We start from the raw sequence: 10,628 nt of genomic DNA, 5'->3' as shown, positions 1-10,628 counted from the left end.
AAAAACTGTGCTTACAACAAAGTTTTAAGAAAGCAGAATATTTGAAAAAGAGGTATATGTTTTCTTTATTAATATGGTTTGATTTATCAATTTGTAAACTCACTGCTTCAGCATGAACTTGCAAGGCAGCTAAATTACTTTAGACTTAAGTTGACAGTGCATGAGGATGAATTGCTGATACTCTTTCTGGCTGCTGACAGCAATTTCCTACAGGATAGTCTCCTGGCTGAGAAGCTAATAAACAAGACTCACAGCAGCAGAGACAGAAATGAAGATGAACAAATGAGAATTAAATCAGCTACAATAATAATAATCTTAATGCTGATTTTGTCTCCTTCTGGTCTAAAACAAATATGTTTGTTTTTCCTAGACTGGTGTTTATTTTATTACCTGCATTTTTCAAATAGCTTGTCTATGGGAAAACAGAGTGTCTACTCATTAAGAGTCACAGTTATTCCGCCTTGAGAAAAACAAAATGAGGCCTTTAAAATCATCATAAAACCCTTCAATTTATTTAGAGTAAAAGAGCAAAAGTGGAACTAAAGTGCTCTGCTTTGCGTACCATGTAAGAATAGCTTTGCTACGTTTTCCCACACTCCTTACACTCCTTAAGCACTCCTGACAGTGCTAATTTTTTAAAAACCTTATTGCTACTTTCATTATTCGCCAGAGCCCATTACTATATTGAGCTGCCTGCAACTGCTGTGCTGTGTACCTCAGAGAGCAACTAATGCACAGGCAGTGACAAAAGAAGGATTACAGCAGTGACGTTCAAGCGCACAGTGTGGACAACAGGCAGTCATTGCCAGCATGGAGAGGCCACAACTGACTGCAGCCACAACTCACCACTGAACGTGTACTTCTCTGCATGAGAGGTGGGGACATAAGACAGGTTAAAAAAGGGGCATTTCCCAACTCCTGCTTCTCAGGATGTTCCTTCCTGCTATGGTGATGTACATCATCACGTATCTTGTGTAAACAGTCGCTGAACATCAAACCAGGAAGCGAATTTTAGAAATCATTGTGTTATTGAATAAGGAATCAAATCTAATTAAACTAAGATATTAATATACCCCTAACAGTAAACAAATGTTGTCAGGTGACATCAGTGGTACTTGCACACTTTTTCCATTTTCAGAGTGCTTTAAAAACATTCTCATTTGTGCTCTATATCTCTCCGAAATTGAAAAACAAGGCTTTCTTCACTTAGGAAAGGAAACTGAATTCTAAGGACTTAACGAAAGAATGCAGAAAGTCAGTATGCTCAAAATGTATGCTATCAATAACATCATTACATTGCTCTTATGGTTTTGCAGTTAGGTTGCAGGAATTTAATGGGCAGAGAGCTGAAAATTAGGACCCAGCTGGATGACACCTCCAGCTTCAGTCTCATTCTGCACCCTATATAAAGAATAGGGAAATGTTCTTGGAGGTTCAGGTAGTTACTATGAACTGTTCTGACTGAATGTCAGAGTGAGTAAGTGAGATGTTTCCAAAGAAACAAGTTAATTATGATCCACATATTAATAGCATGCCTAGGTCTGCCTTCTCATGACATTACCATCACAAAGCCTTTAAATAACCTCAGACTCGCAACAAAAATTAGTGTTTGTGTTGCCATTTTAAGATTTTTTTACTTTAGTAAGTCTAAAGATTGCAAAGAAAGTATTAGAGAAGGAGGGGTTTGGAACTAGATGATCTCTAAGGTCCCTTCCAACTAAGCCATTCTATGATTCATTATGGCAGTGTGGAGCTTAGATGAACTTCTAGAGAATTCCACAATAACTGCATTATTTTGTCAGAGAAACTATGGGAACTCAAATAAATCCCAGCTAGGGAATTTCCCTTTATCTTAGAAACCTACACATTTTAGACATATTGTTCCCTATTGCTGCATTTTGTGCAAGCATCTATATCAGCGAAGTAAAGGCTGGTAGCAATCCCACTGCTCACTTAGGACTGAACGACTGCACAAGAGACACAGGAAATCACCTCTTGATTTCTGAAGAGTTAAATTGCAGCTGCCAAACCCTGACAAGATCCACTTGGAGTAGGATTTTGTGTCTAATGCATTTCTGCTGCTGGTTATTCTTTCTTAAACTTTCTTTTCCTCCAGGAAAGGCATACCTGCCTTCCAGCCGCTAATGAAAAAAGGGACAATTCTGAAATGTTTACTCACTTTTACATTGTGATTTTTACTAATGTCATGTAGGAGAGACAGAATTCTTCAGTTAACACAATTCAAAAGAGAAGGGGAGGAAAGGTGGAGAAAGTCTACGTAAAATGGATTTATATTGCTTTTACAACTGAATTGTTTTCAGCATAATGTCACGTTCTTAGTGTGGGGAATTTTGCATGTGTCATGAGTCTACAGATGTTCTTGCACACTATGTGCAGCTGCACTATTTGTCATGGGCAAATTTAATAGCAAGATGCTTGCTACGTGTTCTCTCTATTCTTAGTCCACAAAAACCACAGAGGGAAAAAACACTGCCTGCTAGTTTGCTTGTTTCCCCTCTTTACACAGTCTTTTCAAATATTTCAGAAACAAATTTGGAAACACCATCTTTCACACTAAATTCCATGACACCTGCAGTTGCAGCTCCACTGCCTTTGCTAGAGTGATTTTTAGACTGATTTCTTTGTAATGATTCTAATGGTAATGCAATCATTTTAAGCTCCTGAATTGGAACTGGGGAGATGTGAGGAAGAGTTTTTCATTATAGTGTGGGGTTCTTCAAGAGTCAAATCCTGCAAAAGGGAGAATACTTTCTGCCAAATATGACTATCCCCTGTTCTCACTGACTGCAGGGGAAACTCAGACACCCTCTGTGTCCGCACTCTGCAGAGCCAAATGCTGCCAGACATGTGCAAACTCAGATGAGCTCTGCTGCTCTTCTTATCTTAAATCGTCTTTGGAAATGTTCTTCTTTCTAAACTTGTCTGGTCTAAATCCAGTGATGAGCATATCCTTGGATCCAGCTTCTTGCAAAACTATTCAGGCAGCAAAGCAACCTTTTCTAAAATTAAAAGAAAACAAAGTCTAAATTCTTCTCTTGCCTAGCCTATAATGTGCTGGTTAACAGCAAGAGAAGAAAATGTAGAAAAGGCAGTGCTAGCAGAAATCTGGAGTTTGCAGAAGGGAAACTTAAAGCTGAAACAGGAGCACGTCCAACTGAACTGGCACAGCATAACGCTTGAGAAGAGGGTACAGCTGCAGAACAAGTTAAAAGCATTCCACTGTCAAGAAGCATGTGAACGAAAGTAGAAGCCATAAATGAAAATTACGAATTTAATTATGGTATCTCCTACAGTACAAGGCAGACACTGCCATACGGCGCTAGAGCAGAGCAGGCCAGGCGCTAGGCAGCGTGCCAGGAGAGGCCGAGGGAGCTGCGATTCCTCAGCCCTGAAAAGGCTGAGGGGATGGCAGGGATTTATTGCTGCCTAAAAATACATCATGGGAAGCTATAGAGAAATTAGAGCCAAATTTTTCTCAGAGGTGCACAAGGGCACGTGTTTAAAGAACATAAAAGCAAAGACGGTTCAACAAGGTACAAACATTTTTTGTGATGGAAAAATCAGAGTTCTTAAATAAACTTGTGTACTACTGTATTGGAAATCTTTTGAAACATCCTGAACTTAGCACATGCTGCAAACACTACAGATATGTAAGCTATGTAATCGTGTACCAAGTTGCTGGAACAGTTCCTTTTGTACCAAGAAGGTGATCACATAATTTTGGAGATATATAAAATGAGTGTTTCTTGTAATAAAACTGTGCATCTGTGAACACAGACTATCACAGAAAATGGAATATTCCAGTGAGACTTTCAGAAGAATGCTGGAAAAAAATGTTGAAATATGCAATATATATGTGAAGATATTAGTTTCCAGTCTTCACATGACTGCTTAGCTTGAAAGTTAACTATATATGATCATGGCACTTCTCCTTCTGCTTCTAAGCAGTCTATAATCATATATGTGGGATCTAGCTGCATTTGTGTGCATTCCCAATTCCAGAAATTGTGGACTACCTCACAAACATTCCTCTGTGCGTGTGTGTAAAGTTTCTATGTTAGATTGAAGTGTATGATTTTAATTATCCTATACCCTCACAGATTACACTATGGTCTCTCCCTGTCCCTGAAGGCATTCAAGGTCAAGCTGTACGTAGCTCTGGGCAGCATGGTCTGGTGGTTGGCGACCTTGCACACAGCAGGGAGGTTGAAACTAGGATGATCATTATGGTCCTTTTCAACCCAGACCATTCTATGATTCTATGATTCTCTATAGCAGAAATGCTAAGTCAGGGCTTGAACTAGTGATTGAGCACCTGGTGGGTAAGCAGGGCCAAACGTGTTTTATGTTGATGTGATGGTACAGGGCCTTGGCAATTCTGTCTTGGCCTAAGTAGATTTTAAATTCTTTTGGCTGCATGTAGCTGTCTGGTACATGCAACTCGATTTGTTTCAATTTAACTTTAGTTTATAGTAAAAACAAGTGGCTTTTCCTTGTGAATTAAATTGCCTATGGCTCTACAATAAGTCATGGAAATGCAAACACAGAGGAAGCAGATCACAGTCTTTCAATCACAGTGAGCTTCTAGTGTTAAGAAATCATATCAAATAAAATTCAAGAATACACCAGACTGAGGAAAAAAAGCCATCCCCCCACCCCTGAATATCATGCTTGTCCTGGCGATGACTCACCATACTCCCCCATTCCTTTTGAGAAATACTAAGATGTCAATCTTAAGACCCAAAGGCACACTGGAGGAGTAAGCACAACGCAAGAGAACAGGGAAATTTTGTCTAACAATTTCAATTCTATTTTATAACATCTTCCTGTATGGATTTGGTAATTTTTACTATCAGACTGTTGAAAACCTTAGACTAACAATAAATTAATAGGTCCATATATGCAGTATGTTCCCCTTTGCCAACAGGAAGACTTTGGGTATAGTATCTGAAATAGACTGGAGGTGTTAAGATGAAGAGTTGGAAGGTAAAACAAGCACAGTAAGACACCAAGAGTGAAGGACCCAACCACTGCCTAACGCCCCGTGCACCACTGTTTGAAAGATAACAGCATGCCTTCACAGACCAGTACAGCAAGGATCTGCACAAACTCCATTTGCTGCTCTGTGTTTATGGCTCCTTCTGTGCCTTGAAATGTTTACACAGCTGATTGCCTCTGCTTGGCCTCTGGAAACCTCCTCAGGCAATGGATGTTGGTCCGAAATGCTTCCTGCAAACAGAGCTTGCTCTCAGTCATTCCAGGCTGTGTTCTCATTGAGGACACAAAAGCAGGATTTCTCAGAAGCTGCTGTTGCTGGGGGCACCTCTGCAGGAACAGCTGATTTTCTCACTCACCATCCACACCTCAAATACTGGCAACTGCTTCTGCTTTCAAAGAAGCTCTTCATACCCCAAGTGCTGCTGCTGCATGTACATATTTCTTCTAGAGCAAGCTGAATGGGAAAAGTATTCTATAATGATCTCTGATTTAGCTTAAAGTGCCTTCTTTTCCTTCATTGCATTTTGTCTATGAGAAGTGTGCTGAGTCTTGTGCAGCTGTGTTCTTGCTCTTATTTGGCACAGACCTCTTCTGAGTTTTGCATCCATACCAAGAGTTTCCATCTTCTTTTTGAAAGGAGTGACAAATGGGTACAGAGCAGGGGAGCTCAAAGCCTGCAGGGATGTGAGTCAGGACAAGGAGAAAAATATTAAGCCAATGAAAAAATCTGCCTTGGCTTCCAGTACATGTGCTGTGAGCTGGAAAGTGAAAACCCAAATGGAGAATAGAAAAGGAGGACAAAAATTCAGATTAAACTGCTGCCCTTTTTTGTTTTCAGAGCACAAAATATCAGCTATACCAAGCCATAAATCAGCTGACCGGTGAATGCCTGCCCACTCTCCTTGTGGTTGCCTGCAAGTCACCTACAAGAGTGCACTGGAGGACATGCATGAGGGCTGCCTCAGGAAGGTGCTGAGCCCTTCTGCTCCTGCTCAGACCGGGATGCTCAGCATACTCAGCGCCACACCTGATTGCATCTTGGTCTTATTTAGCGTATCTGGCAGCCGTTTCCAACTTGGGAAAAACACATTAATTTTTAATTAATTTTTTATGTAGAAATTAACTGGGGTTAAACCCATTTCCATTGTCAGACGTGCCATTCTTTAGAATAGATCTATGTTAAATCATGGATGTCTATGCGGAGTTCCCTTGGATTATTTGATCAAATTATCTACTTCAAAGTATGCTTCAAAAATGTCATCCCAGCGTAGGAGGAAAAGAAAGAAAATAAGGCAAAGAACTGAAGGGAAATTTGGAGAAATGAAATGTTGTCTCATGTATTTTGACAGTGTAGACATCAGTAGGTTTGCCAGACAGATCAGCTCCAGACTTCAGATACATCTTGAGAAATGCATGACTTGCACAAAAAAATCTAGTCTGAAACACAAGCTACTTGCTAGCCACTTTCTTGACTCTGTCCTCTTAAGCAATTTTTCTGAGTTTGTTTACACTGTAACAGTCTATACTTCTCCCATGCCTGAGGTCCTCCCCTAGCCCTTGGAGAGCAAGCTGGGATCTGACAAAATGGACAAGTTCTGGTGATGAAAACACTTTAAGGAACATGGTGGGTAGGCAGCACCAGGAAAGGAGAAAAAGATAAGAAGATGAAGAAATGAGAAACATAAAATGATGGAGTATCGAAATCAAGAGAAAATACCACTGAAATGGTGAAAGAGCTGAGACTCTGAACATAGTGGTTAATCGTTACCTTGCTTTGCCAACATTGCCTTGTAGCTGCTTCACCGATGTCTGCTACTCCACCCATTACCTTCATTAGTGATAAACCAGGCATAACTGAGCATAACTGAGGGATCCACAGCTTCTTCAGCACCTGCAGGGAGTTAGGAAGAAAAGAAGTTTTCATTGTTTCTTTGGATCTCCAACTGACTTTGCAGGACTAGAAGGTGTTGGAGGAGGAGGTTGATGTTGCGCTTTAAGTTAGAGAATACAGTAAATTTGACTATGAAGCATAAGATGCATACTTTAATACTGGCGGTCTAGCCTAACACAGCACACTCGATTTTGCATTATTTTGATGATATATTACAACACTGAGTAATAGAGACTGGTTTACTGAATTCAGTTTGGAATATCTAAACATCCTTCCTCTCGTTAGATTTTCTCTTTCTGACCCCAGCACCTAAATATCCTTCCATGTTCCACACCTTGACCACACGCCTCTCTACCAGGGAGCAGAATAATTCCAGGCAATTAAGGCACTTGCTCATATCCATTTTATCGGCAGATCTTGGACGTGCAAACAAAACATGCTGGATGGGCAAGACTTGCTCATGCTGTTAGTGCTTTAGATCACTTGATAATCTTTTTCCTGTGTTAGTTATTACTGAATGGGAATAAGATGCATGCATGTTAGGACTTGGAACAGATGGCACTTCTGTTGTGCAAGGAAGGAACAGGGGCAAAGGGGCAGCAAAGTTGAACCTCCCCCCTTCCCCGTCTCACCGGGATTCATTGTGTTGCCCTCCTGTTACAGTTGGCTGTGACTCTTTCTTGTTATAAAGAGATGTCAGAAGTTAGGGAGAGACAGATGATAACCTTAAATCCTTTGCTGCATTTTACCAGGATTCCTGGAAAAATAAAATAAAAGCTGGCTAAGGGAGTTGGAAAACGTCAGTTAAGCATTACACAAAGAAAGTGATATATTTGTTGACCTTTCCTTATCCTCCACCCTTCTCCTCTAAGATGGATTTAGTAGTAGTGGGTGCTCTTCTGCTATGAGTGCTTTCTCAAAAATAATTTAGATGCTATTGTCTGTCTGCCACTTGGAAAACATCGCTGTTTCAACGAGACCCTGCTGCAGATGAAAAAGGAGGGTTTATTGAAATGCCTCCAAAAATGCAACAAAATTTCATTCTTTTTCTTGTCCTCTGAAATGTGATGTGTTCTTGCCTTTATAGTCTTCTATTTTTATTTTTTTTAATTGTATTTTTGTATTCAGGGTCTTTTCATTCCTATCCTCCATTTTACAAATACTGTGTGTGGTATTAAGAGCTGAAGGCAGAGATGAGAGGAGAAGTGTTTTGAACTGACTAATTTGCAGGCAAGAAATCAAGCTCTTGTAAGGTGGTCCCAGGGGTATCTTCGCCATGAACACTATTTGAAATGACATGTAATCTCGTGCATTTCAAAGGCAAAACATTTCCTATTCTAAAGTATCTTCATGAGCCAGGGTTGGTTTACCTGTTCCCAGAGAATAATAAATCACCAGAGACAAGGAAACTCCTTCCCTCCCCTCTCAACATTCCTGTTCTTTTTCAAAGGGGCAATTGCAGTCAATAGTTTATTTCTCTCCTATCTTTTGCTGTTCTGATGGCTTATAACTCTGTGGTCGCTACCAGTATATAGCTGAATGCACTTCTGGATTAAATATCAACTAACAGTACAACCCTCTACAACACAGCAAATAATGGTGTAGAGCTCCCTTTTTGTTTTCTACAACAATGGAAAATTTACATCTGGCTGTTACAGTCTTCTAAATTTTTAAGTCTTTCACCACATATCTTTGACCTGACAATTTCTTAACAGTAACTATTCCTCATCTAGAGAAATTTGAGTTCAGTTAACCTTGGAATATTGTGTTAATATCCTTTTTGAACACAATTTACTGGTTCTTGTCTTGTTGGTATAGTAAAGGCTTATACACAAAAATCTACATTTAATTCGTGAAAGTAGATATTTCAAAAGAGCCTCACATTCAGAATTTCTCCCTATGTTGGTGGAGGTTCAATTAATTGGTCTTTGCACCTTGACCATCTGGGAATTAAACAGGGACATCAGCTACAAGTAAAATCCAAAGCTTTGGCAGAAATAAACACAGGTAAGTAAAAGAATTTTTTTCCATTAATTTCATGGCTATTCTGTCCAGTGCCCTTAGTTAGAAAAATAAAAAGAACTGAATGCTTAATAAACTCTCTAAATTGATGTTGACCACTATTTCATCAGCTAGCTGATCTTCTCACTCTGCATGGAGAGAAATTAGTGTGCAGCATGCCTTCAACCACTGAGCCATCACTATAATGAAGAAGATCCTACACAGTGTTTTTAAAAAATCAGGACCTGTGCTTATACTGATTTTCATAATCCATATACTCGCGCTGAAACGTGATGGCTCTATGTATTCTTCAACTGCAGATAACAAGGAATAGCTGTTGTGACTCAGAGATACTGAAGGCTCCTAGAAAGAAGAAGCAGGAGTACTGTGGTTACAATATGTCCTGAAAAGAGAAATTTCTGGAAGGATGAAGAGCAGAAAGTCCATTCCCAAACCTGATAATGACATGAGACAGCCGAGGGGCTGGCATGGCTGGGGCTGCCAGCTCACTTAGCAGCCTCAGCCCTCAGAAGGACAGGTTTTGCATCGCGAGCGACCCTAATGTGTGTTGTACTTGGAGCTCTACCAAGTGTCAGTCAATCATGATAAAATATCATACCCCAGAGGTAGGTCTTACACCTTACCTGTTGCTTTCCCTGAGGCTCTGTCAACTGTATTTCTTAATTTACGAGGTTTTTGTCCAAATGAAGCTTGGAGCATATTGAGTGACGAGGCATAAGGCAGCATCGGCAAAAACTTTCCGAGAGGGTAGTGCTGCTCCCTGGCAATGCATCTCCTGATCTGGTCCCCATGTCGACTATGAATCATGATATCAGACCCTATTACTAACAGTCGTAAGGAAACACAGCATTGCCCATTAAAGAAATTTCTACCAAATTACTTAGTAGCGCTTGGTACTTGTGGTCTTTATTCTAACTACCACAAGCAGAGAAATGAGAGAGGCCTTTCCATTACCACTGAGTGCTGTCACATGTTAATGCACAGACGGTGTTACAGCTGGAACACACACTATCTGATGAAAGTTGCAGTGCTTGACTCCCACAGCTGCTGGGGAGAATCCTGCCTGCTTTCTGAAACAAGAGGTAGCTGTCTGCTCTTCTCCTTTTCGCTAGAGCAAGCTATCCACCTTGCTTAAGTGCGCTTGAGCAACAGATTTGACCCTACTGCTACACAAGCTGAGAACCTGCTACCCCTCCTTGTAGCAAACTACCTTTTTGTGACAGCCTAAGGACTTTGTTTACTCCCTGCATGCTCTCTAGCTTCAGTGAGACACTGATCTCGTTTTCTCTTCAGATTAATCAGCCGTATATTTACAGCATATCCATTTCTGCATGCACTGAAACATTTATCTAGGCTATAGGTAGGGACACATTAGCAAGAATCAATTGCTCCACGTTCAGGTTGCTCTTCAGATACAGCAGCATTTTGCTGATACAGAACACCCAGCCAGAAAGCGATTCAATGTCCTAGCTCTGCTGGTTTATTGAAATTGTGTTTTTGAGGGATATTTTTGTTTTACATTTAGTGCCTCATGTGCTGCATACCACTTACACAGGGTGTGTAGAATATGTGCTTGTTGGAACACTTCATTATCTGGCTGGAAGTAGTACAGTATATTGTTCTGTTTAGGGAACAAGTTTGAATTTACCATCGACTGGGGAGAAGTTCACAATGTATCGTTGGGTCAAGGACAGGA

At 40.4% G+C, this 10,628-nt stretch overlaps 1 long non-coding RNA gene across 1 annotated transcript; it reads right to left on the bottom strand.

Annotated features, from left to right (window-relative positions):
• Window positions 1–621: 621 nt before the first annotated feature.
• On the bottom strand, window positions 622–9,261 carry LOC128077233 (uncharacterized). Its single transcript, XR_008204892.1, has 4 exons — window positions 9,157–9,261; window positions 7,543–7,667; window positions 6,788–6,910; window positions 622–5,693 (listed from the first exon to the last, which is right to left on the bottom strand). It is a non-coding gene; the product is annotated as an uncharacterized LOC128077233 (long non-coding RNA).
• Between the last annotated feature and the right edge of the window lie 1,367 nt (window positions 9,262–10,628).

Source organism: Tympanuchus pallidicinctus, unplaced genomic scaffold (assembly GCF_026119805.1).
Source record: "Tympanuchus pallidicinctus isolate F22 unplaced genomic scaffold, pur_lepc_1.0 scaffold15, whole genome shotgun sequence".
NCBI lineage: Eukaryota > Metazoa > Chordata > Aves > Galliformes > Phasianidae > Tympanuchus > Tympanuchus pallidicinctus.
The sequence above is the reverse complement of the archived record's forward strand: the minus strand, read 5'-3'. Positions and strand labels throughout refer to the sequence as shown.